General features: G+C 37.3%; 1 pseudogene; it reads left to right on the top strand.

Annotated features, from left to right (window-relative positions):
- The first annotated feature begins 1967 nt into the window (after window positions 1-1967).
- Window positions 1968-15439, top strand: LOC149179169 (multicopper oxidase LPR2-like; annotated as a pseudogene).
- Window positions 15440-17997: the final 2558 nt, after the last annotated feature.

Raw genomic sequence — 17997 nt, 5'->3', positions numbered from 1 at the left:
AATTTTCTAAAATCCATTGATCCAGTAAAAGACCTAGTCCCAGGTTATGTGGATTAAGTAGACGACCCGGTCGTTGAAGCAGGCTAACCAATTTCTCAACGCTTGCTAATTAATAGTTGAGAGATTTTCCACCGTGAATTGCTAGCATGTTGTCCCGCTAATTCTTTTTATGTGGATTAAGTAGACGACCCAGTCTATGAAGCATTCGTTGAAGCAGGCTAACCAACTTTTCAACGCTTGCTAATTAATAGTTGAGAGATTTTCCAACGTGAATTGCTGGCATGGTAAAGGCTCGTAGGCGTAGTTGTTGTCCGGCTCAGGCCTGGAATTTCAAATCCTTTTTACTTGTCAAATAAAAATTTCATGAAGTTTTTACATGTTCCATGCTCTTCATTTTAGGTTCCAAGTAAATTTAGAAATGTCAACTTCCCTACCAAGTAAACTTAGAAATGTCAACTTCCATACTCCCTAATTAGACAACCACTTTCCAAACTGTTTCATAGAGTGCAAAATGCCAACTAAAAACTACAACCACTGCCAACAAAAAACTACAACTTGTGCTTAGTTAAAAGAAATACCTCGTTTTCACAAATGTTGAATGCATTGAATATTCGCCATGCACATACATTGGAGAAATTAAATAAATAGATACAAAGGAGTTATCAATTTCTATTGCTTTGAAACTCCAATATAAGTCTATTCGAGTTTTAGGGTAAGGAAAGCCTCGAGTTTTAGGGTAAGGAAAGCCTTCTTTGAAAACTGTTGGAACTTAACCCAATGACTACATAATTATCAATTGCCAAATGTTTATTTTAGTTCTGAAGTATCATCAATCTAAAGCTTTACAAGTCCAAAATAAAAGCTAATACCTTTGACCTTTAACCAGTCTACGTCCACTGTAGACGGTTATGCCCAAGATTTTCTCTCCAGTCCAACGTGAAAGAACAATGAATCATATCAACCTAAAGCTTTACAAGTCCAAAATAAAAGTTAGTGCCTTTCTTTAACCAATCAACATAGACAGTTATGCCCAAAGTTTTTTCTCCAAGTGAAAGAACAATGAATCATTTATGCGGAACTGTGAAACGATAATAAAAAATATATCTAACAATAATCAAACATGCATCTAACTTCGTATTCATGTTATATTGGAAATAATGGCGGAGACTTTCCAAGAGTAGATAGCTTTACAGTTATCCCTAAAACGTTTTCATTACTTTATGTAAATAGAGAGTGACAAATAATAATGAGAGAAATCAAACATTCAGTCTAGGGAAATACACATTAATAGTCTAGCGAATAAAAGGGAAGTCAAACATTCCAAAGAATTATGCAGAATATAAATCTAATAGTTAGGGAAAATACTCATCGAACACACATGGGATTGATGATTTCTTATAACTTCCCTGTTGAGGAGAAAATTAGAAGTCCCACTTTAGCATGCTCATAAGCTTTCTTCAGTAGCCCATCCCTGCGCAAGGAGGCAAGGATGCATAGAGGATGGAACTGTGAACTTACTATTTCCATGCACATTCCAGATTTAATGGAAATCCAATATTTCTGATGATAATTAAACAAGCTCTTGAACCCAAAAGTTCAGAATGAGAATCCGATGACAAAAAGGGAAAAATAATACTAATTACAAGACATATACCAACCATCTTCTGTTCATAGGGGTTTGGTATCCTAATATATAGGAGCATAAATACAGTGTTAAAATTCTCACCAATCTATTGACGTAAAGTTAATGTAATGTACTATAATTTGTACGTATAGTTGAATGAGGTATTATAATATTCATAATATTCTACTGTAGGCTATCTTTACTTGCATTTAAAATATTAGAAATTTTGACGATGAAAAATTTTCAACAACTGTCAAATATGTTCTAAAATCCAAAATAGGAATTGTGGGACCTCAAATTCCAGGCTTGATCCGGCTAATTCTTTGCCTCGTCGAGTGATAAGATGTATCACGATCTCGCTATTCATGTTGCCTCGTCGAGTGATAAGATATATCACCATCTTGCTATTCATGTGAGAGAATTTGATTCGCTAGTGGAGCGCTTGATTCAATTCGAGATTCATTGTCCTCAACAACAATTCAGAATCTTAATAGTGTCGCTCAGTGGATTGGCATGGGAGGTAAGAGAGTGGTTTATATTTAATGGTTTAGGGAAATTATGGTATTTGTCTATGATATTTATTAAAATTTATTTATAGATATTTGAAGAAAGTTGAATTTGTGATTGGAGTTGTCTATAATGCGACTTTTTGAAGATTCCGGTGACGGAATCCGGCGAAGAAATTGAGGTCAAATCTTGATTTCTTGCAGTTAAAATGGTTTTTTAACTGCATATTTGTATTCAGCACCCTGAAAAACCCCTGGGACGCTTTCATTGTGCAGAAACTAGCTATCAAACTTGCGATTCCAATAATTCTTGCCGGATTTCGACCGGAAAAATCCGCTGGAAAGGCTTTCAAAAAGTCGCGTTATAGACAACTCCTTTGTGATTAACAATAACTAGCAACAAATTTCGCATTTGACTCTAAAGTCTACCATTCTTGAGCTAACTCTTAGAGCTATATCTTCTTTTCATTTACATAAACATTATCTTCTTTTTCAAAATTTTCTTCAAAATTGCTTTGTCCACCAAAATCTTCCAAAAAAAATGGTAATAAAATTTATTTTTATTTTTAATTTAATTTTACCTCTAGAAAAATTTTCAAAACCTTCTCCATTCTAGTGATATCATTATGATAAAGGATGATTAATTATAATCCATAGACATTTCCTTCCATGAAAGTTGCTTCTTGCATTTTCGCATTTATACAAGGTTGAAGATGGGAGAGTGTACTAATGCATGAATGATAATTTGAGTCTTTCTTGTGCATTTTTCTACTCATGACCTCGAATTTGTAATTGAACAAGCCATAACTTGATCTTAGCATGTAGAGGATTATTCTGCACATTGACATGTTTGCCTTAGCACCATCGTAATCTGAGCCATGTATTAGTTGGAGAATAGAATCGAGAGGAGTCCTTGAGCACTAAGAAATTTGTACAAGTTTGTTGATATATCATATTATCCATGTTGAGAAACCGTTTGTTATATTTTGTTAAAGATATTGACTTATAAAATTTCCTTGTGTATTTACAAACCCTAATTGAGTTCTAAAATGAGTGTTGCCTTAGTACCCACTCTAAGTTTTTCTACCATCCTTGTTTCATGGAAGTATTTTTATGGATTATTTAAAGAATGTATCGTTGACTTTAATCCTTGGGTTTTCTTCATCATCATGGTCATTGTCCTTGGCTTTTTCTTAAAAATAATTTTTTTTGGTTTCTAGTTTCTTTGAGCATGTTTAATTATAATAATTTTTTCATATTTGTATTTTTCACATGTTTTATTTATTGTATCAATGAGTTTAATTCTCATTTGACAAAAGAAAAAAAGAAAATATAGTCTTTCTTGTTACATCCATGATATAAATATATATAAAATGGTGATGGAAAAACATACGATCCTTTAACTTCATCTATGAAAGTTTTCACTCTAGTACCAAATGATTCATAGAAGCCAAACATGTTTACTCAATTATATTAGAATAATTAACATATTATATGTAAATAAAATAAAATAAAATGAATCAATGATATGATTTTTTTACAATGAATGGACCCCTACTATAAATATATTTCACGGGTGTTTTTTTGCATCTTTTTAACATATCTACGAATTGGAGCAACATACTCACTAACAAGCTAATCTTGAATGTATATAGAGCGAAATGAAAAGTATGAACATGAATAGAAACACACATAAAGAAAGATGTAGAGAGAACAATAATATATCGAGAACTACATTATCTTAATAAGTGAAATAGAAAAAGGCTATGAAATATAAAGCTATACAAGCTAGTTAGAATGGTGGTAGCTTATCTCTGAAGATATGTTGAAATTGCAACAAGAAAATCCTAATTTAATTTCCCTTGAATTAAATTAGGAGAAAAATTGTAATTCCACATCACAAGACAACTTGTACAAGTTAACTAAGTTAAATTGACTTATTTGGTTGAGTTAATTCGAGTTGAGGGTCTAACTAGAGTCATGTAGAGTGACTCCTACTTTATAGGAGCCATGGTTGAGTTTATTTTGAGTTGTAATTAATTAATTTAGTTTAATTGAGTTAAAGTCAGTTAAACTAGTTCCAACTGTTGGAGGAACTAGTAGGAGGTGTAATAATGGGATGTTGCTTCATGTGTTCAACCAGTTAACTAATAACTCAACCATAAATAAGTCATGCATGTGAGATCTGAGAGTTACCCAGTTGATATTGGATTTCAAGGGAAGTGTACTATCAATTGTATAATCATCCAAATTGTATAGTTGGTGCATGCAGTCAGAGGAAGGCCTATGATGGATTACACAATTCCAATTGAGGAAATTCCCTAATTAATAGGAGCTAATTCCCAAGGAAATAACGAAAGGAAGTAAGGACTTGGGAAAGCATAAAATTGGTTAAGTATTAGCCAAGTATTGTCTAAGAAGCTGTGAGAGATATAGGGATAATGCAAAGGTTGCTCGAGCTTGAGAAAATCATTGTAATCTTCTCATAATTTTTTACTAATGCAATATACATATCGCAGGGCTTTTTAGTTCTTGCTTTCCCCAAGAAATCATTTTGTAATGTGTTGATTGAATTGTTTCTCTTGTATGCTTCATGATTTTTCAATTGTTAATTGTTTCAGTTGATGAGTAGAGTAGATTCAATTATTTTGTTTTAGCATATTACATAAGAAGTTTGAATCTACAAGGAATTTCTACATGGTATCAGAGTTGAAATATCACTAGAAGAGAAGAATACGAGTTTATATTTACAGGTGAAATCGAATTTGCAGGATCGTTCTTCAGATCCAGCGGGATGTCTTTCTATGGATTGAGACTCAAGTATGCCCTTGAGGGTGGCTTAAATTATATTACTTGGAAGAACAAGATGGAGGCAATGTTGAAAGACAATGGGTTGAGGGAATTCATAGACAATGATCTTCCTAATCCTCCAACAACTGATGCTCAAGATCTGACAGAGTTGAAGAAATGTTTGGCAAAGGCAAAGAGGATCGTACTAGAAGGAGTTCGAGATCATATTGTCTCGAAAATCCACAGGAAGGATACACCATATGCAATGTGCCAAGCCTTGATAGACTTGTTTCAGAACAACATTGACCACAGGAAGTTGGCGATGAAGGATAAGCTTCGGAAAATCAAAATGGAGAAGGGCAACACAATACCGCAATTCTTGAGCAGGCTCACCCAATGTTGGGATGAGCTTGGGAGAATTGGTATTACAATTTTTGAAGAAGATAAGGTTAGCCTAACACTTCTAGGCCTTCCCAAGAGCTGGTACAACTACCAGGATTAGGTAAATGGGAGGGAGCATCTACCAAAGTGGGAGCATTTGTGGTCTGATTTGGAGCAAGAAGAGATAAGGCGATACACTAGAGGTGGAACTTCATCGAAGCATAACGATGAGGAGAATTGTGCCTTGCATGTAAAGGCAAAGAAAGGGGAAGGGAATAAATCCAAATCCAAAGGGAATTCCAATCAGGGCGGAAAGAAGGACTTGTCGAATATTAAATGTTTTCACTGTCACGAGCTAGGACACTATGCCACAAACTGTCTACACAAGAAGGCTGGAAAGAAGCCCATAGGAGGAGCAGCAAGTGAAGCTCTAGCTTCACAATTTGAGTTGGATTTCACCCTCATTGCATGCATGGTGACATTGGTGATGGGTAGTGTACGGTATATGTATAGTGGAGCCTCATTCCATATGACGGGAAATAAATAATTTTCTAGTGAATTGGAGGACAAGGACCTCCAGATGCACATCGAGATGGGAGATGATGGAAGGTATAGCGCGACTGACATCGATGTTGTTACCTTTCAAAGGGAGTCTGGTTCTTCTCTCACATTAAAGGGTATCATGTATGTTTTGAGTTTGAAGAATAATTCAGTTTCAGTTGCTATGTCGGAATTGTAGAAATTCCTTGTAGATTCAAACTGCTAATTGTAATTTACTAAAACAATAGACTTGAATCTACTCTACTCATCAGTGGTAACAATGAAACGATCATGAAATCACGAAGCATACAAGAGAAAGAATTAAATCAACACATTACACAATGATTTCTTGGGGAAAGCCACAACTAAAAACCCCTGCTATCTGTATATTGCATTAGTCAGAAAATATGAGAATATTACAATTATTTGCTCAAACTCGAGAAACCTATGCATTATCTCTATATGTCTCATTGCTTCCTAGACAAGCTCTGATCAATACTTAACCAAATTTTGGCTTGCCCAAGTCCCTATTTAATTGGGTTGTTTCCTTCGAAATTAGCCCCCATTAATTAGGGAAATTCGTCAATATGAATTGGGCAATCCTCACAGGCCTTCCTCTCACTACATGCACCACCTATACAATTTAGATGATTATACAATTGATAGTACATTGTCCATGAACTCTAATATCAACTAGGTAACTCTCAGATCTGACATGCATGAGTTATTTATGCGTGAATCATCAATTAACTAGTTGAACACATGAAGCAGAACCCCATTGTTTGACCTCCTACTAGTTCCTCCATAAGTTAGAACTATTTTAATTGACTTTAACTTAGTTAAATTTACTTAATTATTTACAACTCAAATAAACTCAACCATGGATCCTATAATGTAGTAGACACTCTACATGACTCTCGTTAGACCTTCAACTCGAATTAACTGAGCCAACTAAGTCACTTTAACTTAGTTAATTCATACAAGTTGTCTTGTTATATGGAATTACAATTTTATTCCTAATTTAATTCAAGGAAAAAAATAAATTAAAATTTTCATGTTGCATTTTCAACACCCCCTCTCAACAATAAAGGGATTATTAGATACCCCAATCCTGCCTCTATGAAACTCAAATTTTCCTCTTGACAGTTCCTTAGTTAAGATGTTTTCATCATGTTCGTCTGTAGAAATGTACTCTAGCAACATGATTCTTCTCCGCACACAATCTCGTAGATGGTGATACCAGATGTCAATATGCTTGGACCAATCATGAAAAACTGGATTCTCAGAGAGTTTGATACAACATTTCTTGTCACAGTAAATCACTATAGGATCCATATGCTAACCAAATAACCCAAAAATGATCTTCCTCATCCAAATAGCCTCATAATCTACTTGACTAGCAACTATATACTCTACTTCTACTAAACCGAGTGCAACTAATCTCTGCTTCCTGTTGTACGAAGAAACTCTTTTTGATCCAATACTGAAGATTCCCCTTGATGTGCTCTTCCTTTTGAATGGACTCCCTAACCAATCTTCATTTGTGAAGCCTTGAAGCTTCACTCCCTCTATCCGTCTGTGCCAAATACCAAACTGTGTGGTGCCTCTACGGTATCTCAACACATGTTTAGCTTCCTTCCAATAAATTTTGGTTGGGTTGACCATTGCTTGACTAAGCTGGTTAACTGCAAAACATATGTCAGGTCGTGTGCTCACCAAATACATAAGTGAACCCACAAGCTGCCTATAAATAGTAGCCTCCTCTACTTCTCTTGAACTAGCATATTCCTTCATCCAATTCCCTGCTAGAGGATTCTCCATGGGTTTTCTTCTCTCCATATGCAACTTCTTCAGTATATTGTTGGCATACTTTCCCTAAAAGACAAATAGTTCCTCCTCTCCTTGCCATACTTCCATACCAAGGAAATAATGCATGAGCCTGAGGTCCTTCATCTCGAATTTTCTTGTAATATCCTCTTTGCAAGATTTTACCAGCTTCTCATCACTTGTTAAAATTAAATCATTGAAATATAATACTATAATCAATAATTTACCTTCAAACAAAATATGGTAAAGGTTTGGATCTGCTTTACTTTTGGTGAAGCCCAACTTGGTGAAATAGCTATCAATCCTGGTGTACTGAGCATTGGGTGCTTGTTTCAATCCATACAACCCTCGCTTGAGTCTGCACACATGTGACTCTCTGTTGAAGGTCTCAAATCCTTCTGGCTTCTCAATGTACACATCTTATTCAATCACTCTGTTGAGGAATGTTGTCTTCACATCCATTTGGTGTATCTTCCATCTCATCTACGTTGAAAGTGCTAGAATATATATGATTGAAGAGTACCTTGCTACTGGAGAAAAGGTATCCTTTTAATAAATTCCCTCCACCTGAGAGAACCCTCTAACCACAAATTTTGCCTTATGTTTCTCCAAACTCCCATCTGTTGCTTGCTTTACCTTGTAAATCCATCTAGAACTCACCACTGACTTGTTTGTTGGTCTTGGGACCACTTCCCAAACACTGTTTCTGATAATTGCGTCATACTCCTCTACCATGGAATCAACCCATACTAGTTGTTGCATTGCTTCCTCGAATGAGGATGGCTCAATCTATACACTCTCACTCATCAAAGTTGTTGTATCTCCTAGAGACAGCCTATGGGTTGAAAGAAGACTAGTGCTTAGGACACCTTGATGAGTGCTTCTAGGATCTACTGATATTTTCTAATACACTCAGTATTTATCATATTCGAGGTGAAATTGATTCAAGACCTCCCCTAAGAGGAGAAATACAAGATTGAATTCCAAATAGAACTCACAGAAGCATTAATATATGGCTTTAGCAACTAACATCATATAGACATGAAATTTTACAGGTCTTTTGTAGTATATTAGATGGAAGAAATAAAGAGGAAAGAAAACCAACACACATGGCTTAAACTTAATAATCTTGTTCATTGAAGTTCAGTTGGAAATGTATAAGAAGGATGTTTAAATGAAGTGTTGAGATACATGGAGCACATTTTAAGGATAACAATCCATATCAATTATAGGCATCTTTAATCAACATTAGACCTAGATGAATCCATAATTCCATGAAAAGCATATCTAGTAGTTGTTATTACATGTAATCTGAGAAGAAGAGTGAGAACATATGGAAAAAACACAAGAATAAATAAGTACTACACATTTATATGAGCTCGCCAAAAACTTTTATTAATCTTCCACAGAGCATACATTTCATTGAAAACTTGTAAAGCTTCTCTCTTGGAAAACCAAATTTCTGAACCCTTGATTATGTATCATAAACTATTTTTATAGGGCCATAGAGGGACAACCGATTACAAAATATTCTTTCTTGATTTGGCAGTGAATCATCATAACAAAATATCAGTGTGCTCAGTGGCACAATCGTACTAACCGAATTCTAACTAATTGACATAGTTTCTTCTGAAATAAAATATTTAAACCAAAGTTTCATGATCAACATGATCAACAACAACCTTATTCATGGTAAAAAAATTATGGAGGCAGCATCGCTGGTTGATGATCTAGAGCACAGGAGGATTGAGAAACTGCTCACACCTTGATATATGATCGTGAGATTCATGATCCCTGTATAGTCTAACCTAAGGAAGAACAAGGTCTTTACCAACCCTAACAACTGGAATTCCTTTCTGAGATAGTTAACCATTGTTTTACCTTTAAGGGCGGCAATCTTCTCATGAGAGGAATTTGCCTTGATTTTGGCCTCCAATAACATTTGTATGTATTGTGTCCATGGGATTAACATTACCACAAGATCCCAGCAACTAGGAAACCTTGCCTTGACTCTTTCATTAAACTCATCATGGAAAGCATCCACATCTTTCTATACCACCCCTAAGAATTCCTGAACTTTGACTTTGGCCTCCTCCTTCTCGACAACTTTAGAGATCTCCATGATAGTAGACACTCTATCCACTACATCAATTGGCCTCAACCCACTAAGTGGCCTTTCATTCACAATCTGAATGAACTTCTTGGCAATATAGGAGTTCTTTTCCCCATCTTCTTTGGAAATTAAGATGAAAAAATAATAATCCTTGATCACAACCTTTTGTTCATCCATCATAGTTATGGACTCCTAGTTGGTTTTAATTTCTTCTACGATTTCATCCCAGACAAGTTTCCTGGCCTGTAGGAGAGACATGTTTCCTTTCAGCTTTCCTTTTAGCTCAACAATCTCCTCGTTTGTTGCATGTAGGTTCTTACCAATTAGGTCTCCATTGGTCCTGGTTGCCTCATGTTGTTTTTCTTTTTGTGCTAGGTTTCTTTGCATAGTGTCCAAATCATTCTGCACTTTCTTAAGCTCCCCTTCCTAAAGGTGGAGTTCAATGAGGGTCTTAGTGAGTTACTCTGTGGTATTTTGGGTATTTTTAGGCACAAGCACTGCACAATTGTGTGTGTCTATCCTCAGCTAAAGTTTTGTTGCTTGCTGCTTGAGGGCTACTATCTCATTATTTCTTTATATCATTCATTTGGCTAGGATTTCTTTCTCTTCTTCCACCTGTGCAAGTTCCTTAGATTACACATGTTCACTTCCTGGCATCTTCAGTTTGTGCCTCGACTCCTGTATTTCTTCTTGTGAAATTTAGAGGAGGGCTTCAAATGCAACTTTGTCTACTAGATTTAGCCCCAACTTCACAATCATATCTTTGAAGCTCTCATTCTGAATGTGTAGAGCTCTGGAGTTAGCTCTCTCCTGTTTCAACCTTGTTGTGACCTTCTATAGCAGCTTCTCAGCCTCACTGATGGTCATTTCATTTCTATTGTTCTCATTGTAAAACATTCCCCCCACTTGCCTATGGATTTTGATGTTTTTCGGCAAAGGGACACTGGTTAAGTCTAATGAAACGTCCAGGGTCTTGAACTGAAAACCCGAAGGTAGTGACTATGCTAGTGGGTGTTGCAGGGAGAAATTCATTTTATTTCTCTCTAAGTCCATGGGAACCAGAAGTCTGGTCTGATACAGGACTAAGTGAGATGCCATTTGTTGCTGCATCTCTTCCCTTACCTTCTTGTTTCTTTCTTCAATGGCCTTCCCAATAGGCAAACTGAAACTAAATTATTCTTCAGCTTAGAAGAATCATTGTATTTTAGTAGACATAGGGGGGTCTTGTGTTTTAAGGAAGTTGGTTTCCTAAGTGTTAAAATTAATGTAATTACTTAGGATTTTGAGTGATTTTAATGAGAATAGGAATTAATTAAGTATTGTGAGGCATATTTGTAAATGTTCTCGAATGTTGGAGAACATGAGAGATTTAGGATAGTTGAAAGATTTGAGAATCAATTGTAAATCTTAGATTAGGAATTGGTTTCATGATTTGTGGATTAAAGAGGATCCTTAGGGATAAAGATGATATTTTAGGATTTTGTTGAGAAGTTTATGGATCTAAACCAGGAATTGGTTATAGAATCCTTTTGTATAAATGTAAGCCAAAAAGGTAGAGAAAAAGTTAGTCAAGTTAGATAGTTAGCTGGTTAGCTAGTTAGAGGTTGTGAGTTAGAGGTTTGATTGTAAGCCTACGGGTAGTTAGGAAAACAGAGGCCACTGATACAGAAGATCAGGCCAAGGAGAGAGTTCCTGTGTAAATACCTGTTTATTAATACAAACAACTCGATTATGAGTTTATGTGTGTGTATGGAGTAATTTAGTTATAATCTGTGTGTGAACTAGAGTAAGTTTTGTGTAACAGAGGTTGTAGGTGGAGTTCGAGCAGAACACAGAGAAGAAGTGATATGAAGGATCGTATTGGATCGCTTGAATCCATTCGAAGTATCACAATCGAGATTCAGGAGTGTCTATGTTAAGAGCATGAAGAGTTAAATCAAGAGGGAGTTGTGTTGCAGGGAAACTAAATATTGAAACCCTGGGGAAACTCGAAACCATAGAAACACTAAGAAATGGCATAGAAATGAAGTAGAGGAAGGAAGAAGATATGAGGTGACGATGAATAGGGGTCATTAGACTAGGAGATCAAAGAACGAGGTTGAAGGCGATGGGAGATCAAGATTAAGTCACGCATCATAAAGTAAAAGAAATGAACGACAAAGATTGAACTTAAGTGTTAGTGGAAGAGGAATCTGGAGGAGCTGTTACATCCGTCTGATGGACGAAGATCTATGGTCAACGTGCAGCAATAAGCTCGTGCTTTAGTCAAGGAAGAAATGTGGTTTTATTAGCGAAGCTGTTTATCGGGTGGAGAAAAAGTGGTAAGTGGTAATTTGAGGTGGTCACCCTATTCCATTTATCGACCGACACGTAGCACTTGGGTGGAGAGAGAAAACCACTTTATCGGGTGGGTAAACGTCGCGCAAGATTCCCGTCTGATATCACTATTAACTATTGGATCAAATGTGCCTTGATCAATGGTGGAGGATCATCGATTAGTTCTGTTGATCGGGTAATCCAACAACCGTAGAATTGAAAGGTAAGATCAACAACAGAGATTGAAGCCGATAAGGCTTAGGAAAAAGCGGACCCAATATCTTATCAATGCCGGCTAAGTTCATTTGAGTTTTGGTGGGTGAATGGATCAAAGTTGTGATACGACATGACAACCACTGATCTGATGGAATGAAATCAATGGTGGAGGCTGAACGCGATGAGAACCCCCCACCCTACACTTCTCACCCACAGTGTAGGATGGATCCTTGTCCCTAAAGAAAAAATGACAACTCTCACTTAGCACTGAACGAAGTAACTAACGAATTGTATTTAATGACGAGGTATTGCAATCATCCAGGCCATCACACCGGGTGCCTTTGCATCGCGGGTACTGCTGTTCTGATCCGGGAGAATTAATTTAGAGTAAGTATGCATTTCATACTGTGAAACCATGTTATATGAAAATTTGTATTTTCTCTATGTAGAGATGCAGGGAATGGAAAATAGTTCACAGGGTTTTAATGAGACCGAATATGTTATTGCAGGTCTGAAGATGATGCTGGCAAAGAATATGCAACATGTTTCTAGTGTACTGGTTTGCATTTTAATTTTGATCCACTTCTCTAGCAAACGCTGCGAATGTGACTGAAGAGGAATTGCATGAGATAGCTTCTACTTTTGAGATGTTCGTGGATGAGCTGCCACAGATGCCCATGCTAAAGGGGTATATCGTCGGCCAAGATGGACATTTAAAGGTGGGCGAGCTTCGGATTGGGATGTTTGAGAAAAAATGGGTACGGGACCTATATCCGTAATACAATAAAACGCGCATTGTATTCCATGGAAATTAACTTGTATGTATGTATGTATGTATATATATATATATGTTTTTATTCGTGTCAATGACTCGTCTCTTATATGTGTTTTGTTAACAGAAATTTCACAGAGATTTCCCCTCAAGTACTGTATTTGCGTATGGAACATCGAGGGGGAGTGCGAGTGTGCCAGGTCCAACGATCGAAGCCATCCAAGGTGTAGAAATGTTTGTGACGTGGGAAAATTATCTGCCTTCTCGACATATTCTTCCATGGGATCCCACCGTTTGTTGAAATGTAATTTCAACTGCGGCAGTTATTGCAGAAAACCGCCATGGATTTCCCCACACTGCTCTTTGCCGGACAGTGGTATTTTTTAAGGGGGCAATGATCACATCTAGCTACTGACACGTGCCCTTCGATGGATTTTCCAAAACCATTTCCCCAACGCATAAAGTTTGGTTGAAAGAGACCTCCGGGGAATTGCCATCAACCATTCGATTAAATCAACGGTTGTGTACAACCTTGCACCATATGGAATTGACGTGAAGTAAATTCTCATTGACCACCAGATTTTGTTAGTAAAGAAATTTAAATGAAATTTACTCTGGTTGGTAGAACGTAGGTAAAGTTTTTAATTTTATTGTTTTTTATTATTTCACGGGAGTATGGCAAGTAAAAAAAAGATATATGTCCTGTTTTTGTTTTTGGTTTTATATGAAAAGGGAAAAACTTGCCGCAGCGAATGTAAGAAGAATTTTTACATCAGGTTGAATGTAATGTTTTGTGTGGTTCATTGTTGAACATGTAATGTTTTTTGAGGGCATATGCAATGCGCAATACGCAGCAGCGTGAACACACAGTGTTAATTTTTGAGGAGGCAGAGTAATCTTGTAATGCACAACAGTGTAAATGTAATAAGTAAAAAGGGGTTTTTACACAGCAGTGTAAATCTTTTCAAGAAGAGAACGAATGTAAGAAGTTTTTTTTTTTACACAGCAGTGTCAAAATTTGTAAGCTGAGACAGAGTATTTTGTTTTTTTTGAAATGCACAACAGTGCAGAGACAGAGTAATTTTCAGGGAGACAGTGAAGTTCTTTTTTTTAACTGCATCTGAAGCAGTTATCTGGTTGTATTCCCTTTGATAGAGGAAGATTTATTTTATGTAACAATTGTTTTCTATTAATGAATACAAGTTATTTAATGGGTGTGAATCTCTGTTCTCTGGAAACAAATTTTTTAGCTTCCCTGTGTTAAGAAATAGAGCATTCTCTGTTCAATAATTTTTTTTTGGAATTACCAAAAATTCCCAACTCTGTTGTGACTTCCCAGCCCAAACACGGTGGAGTCCCAACGGTCGTTCACCTGCATGGTGGAATCCATGAACTGCAGAGCGATGGGAACTCATTGGCGTGGTTTACAGCGGGATTCAATGACACCGGACCCACTTGGACCAAATCTCAATATCACTACATCAGTGTCCCGCACCCCAGAAATCTGTGGTACCATGACCATGCCCTTGGCCTCACTAGAGAAAATCTGTTGGCCGGCCTCGTGGGCGCCTATATCATTCGAAACCCGGTCGTGGAGACACCTCTGAATCTTCCATCAGGGCCAGACTATGACCGTAGTCTTCTCGTGTCCGATAAAATTTTCCTTAAAAATGGATCCATTTACATGAACTCCACCGGTGACAACCCCACCATTCATCCCCAGTGGCAGGTACAACACTATATCCATAAATCATTCATTGCATGCTTTTATTTTTCCAGACTGAATTGTCTAACTATAGTGTGGCGTTGCAACCAGAGTATTTTGGAGATGCAATAATAGTGAATGGCAAGGCATGGCCTTACTTGAAGGTACAGAGAAGGAAATATCGCTTCAGAATGTAAATACCGACAATGCCAGATTCTACAGTTTCGCGTTGAGTAATGAAATTCATATGACTCAAATAGGCTCCGACTCTTCCTACTTACCCAGGCCCGTGAACGTTAAGAAATTGCTGCTGGCCCCCTCTGAGATCACAGACGTCATCATCGACTTCGCGAAGTCATCCACGGATGAGGCCATCCTCACAAACAACGCTCCCTATCCATACCCCTCCGGAAATGCCGTCGATAATCTCAACAGCAAAGTCATGAAATTTGTGATTAAGAAAACTAAGGAACCCGACACCCTGATCCCAACGAGATTGGTTTCATATCCTCTTCCCAACACGGACGAGATCGCCCAAATGCGTTACATCACATTGTATGAATACGACAGCGCCATGGGTGATCCGACCCATTTGTTCCTCAATGCTTTACCATTTCCCTTTACCTCTGTAAACTCAAATAATAGTTAGTTTGCAAACAGGCATACAATCAACCTCTGACTATTTAAACACCTTTCAGACAAGCAATCTTTGCTCTGTTAATCAAGCATTCTGATATAACCTTCTTTGAAGGTGTGTGTCACATGGAATAAGTCGATCTTGCGGACAAGATAGACCTTCCTAGAATCTAAAGAAGACCTAATGACAAGCAAACCAACCAGACACTATCTTTCTCTAAATATGCTTTGATTTACAATAGCAAACAAGTGTTTTTAGGGCCTACCTTAGGTCCAATGCAAGCTTGTGGATGCCCTCGCTCCTTCGATCCAAATGAGCTCCTTTGTCGCAAATCTGCAAACACAAACAAGGCAAACAAATTAAATAGCACCTGAAAAGCCAATTGCATAAAACATATTTAAAATGAAAGTCAAGGAGTCCATGAAACAAATAACATGAGATACTTGTTGAGAAAAATGAGTTTGATTATATTAAGTCAAAAGAAGAAGAACTTTACAACCTTTGCCTTGACGCTGTACAAGCTCCTCCCAGGGTCCAACAAGAAGTCTCCTCTACTTTGACAAGTTTCACTCACTCCCCAATGAAGCCAAAAAGGTATGTGATCTCTCCTCTTAAGCTCAACTAGGAAGTCTTGATTTCACCAACATTTACCCTAAAAAATGTTCAGCTTCTAACCTTCCCAGCAACCAGCCCAATGCCTGTATTTATAGTGCAATGGAAGGAGGTTACTAGGTCCTCCTTCAAAGGGATAAAGCCCTCCTTCAAAGGGATAGCTCCTCTCATCAAGGGATTACCTCCTTCTCTTTTGGGATGCATGAACCACCTCAGAGCGAACAATCCACGTCAAAATTCCTTCTAGAAACCTCTAGAATTAACCCAAAGTGAGTTTTTTAAGATAAAACTTGCGCCTTTTGACTTTCACAGGGGTCCGCACCTACACCGTTAGGGACAGAGCGGGCAGGTCCGCAAATTTTGTACACAGAAGGTGCGGGACGCAGGTGACAGTGAGAGAAAGTGCGGAACCAGAGTTACATTGATTTTTAATGTCTTTCTCCCATTTCCAAAGCTTGATTTGAAGAGATGAGGTCTAAGACTTTCTTAGGAGGACAGTACAAGTGATGATAGACCCATACTGACTACAAAATAATCATGGTGACGATAGTTTTGTGTAACAGATTGCCCCCTAAAGTGCGAAGTCTGTAGTAGATGAGGATTTCTTATCATTTAGGAAGAGTGAAGTACTTTATCATTTCGAGGATCATCTTGTGGAGAGATCGGTTGGAATCTGTAAAAACATTTAATGCAAGATATATATATGAGATCATATCATCGTTGAGGTAGGCATTCCCATACTCAGATCAAAACTGACTAGAAAACTAACTACTGCTCTGATATAGGAATGATCTTGTAAAACATCACAAGTAAAGACTCATGTGGACACAGTATGGACGCAGCCATCTGTTTATGAATAGTCCATTATATAATGAATACAAAATTCCTTGCAGCCTGGATTGTGAAAACTAGATCCAGGGTCTTCATTTCTACTTCCCGAAACAGTACGATTCTATCCATGCGAATGAATGTGTTGATGTCGAACATGGTAGAAACCACTTGATTACCAGTCAATGATGTAAACTGTTAACAAGTGTGAGAGAAACCACCAGTGATGTCAATGGCTCTCAAAGTACCCAGTACAATCCATGAGATGTGAATAAATGTGTTGATGTCGAACATGTCACGGAATCCTTTGATTGAAAGTCAATGATGTAAACTGTCGTCAAAGGCGAGAAACCTGCCATTGAGGCATGCAGATCTCAAGGTACTGACGATTCCTAGATCATCTTTCTAGATAATGAGCTGATGTTGATAGAAAGCGATCCGTCGTAGGCAAGCCCATGACACGAAATCATAGATCAAGTTGAAGAAATTTAGTTTCAAGGACTGACTCAGGGATGGTCAAGATGGATGACAGATATTTTGCAGATGAATGGCTTATTGGCAGTGATCTCTTGAACACATAACGACACGATAGATGGCTTGGTGACAATTGACCCAAAGTTAATACCTAGAAACTGGCTGAAGACTTTCAATGTGGTTTGATCAACTGTTAGGCAAAGGATTTCCCAACCCAGGTGAATAAAAGTGTCGTGTTCAAGAGTGGTTACAAAGTATGACAAACAGACTCATTTTTCTCTCTTTTCCCCCACCATTTCTGGCAAGTACCTCTTTATTTTTTACAAGCTTGAGGAGGATAACATTTGCTTGATTATAAGCTCATCCTTCGAATGAGTCCAACTTAGTTTAAATTCGAACCCTAAGAAGGAGTGGTTTGTTTCTGTTTGTAATTGAACAGGTCCTTTACTGTGAAATTTTAACGAGTCCAGTATAGGAGAAACTCGGCGTTTTTCAATTTTAGAGAGTCTAAAAAACTTAAGAAGACTCCAAGGTTGACCTTTTTCGTAAATTTGTGTTTCCCAAGCCCGAAAAAGTATAAAATAATACTTGAGAGAACCGCTTGATCTTTTACGACCAAGGAGTACTTTTCGTCATTAGTGCCTTTGACCCAAAAA

The sequence above is a fragment of the Pinus tabuliformis genome, chromosome 4_1, assembly GCF_031772625.1.
Source record: "Pinus tabuliformis cultivar Carrire ecotype Pingquan chromosome 4_1, CPIR1, whole genome shotgun sequence".
Lineage (NCBI taxonomy): Eukaryota > Viridiplantae > Streptophyta > Pinopsida > Pinales > Pinaceae > Pinus > Pinus tabuliformis.
Note: the sequence above shows the minus strand (reverse complement) of the source record. Positions and strands in the feature narration are given on the sequence as shown.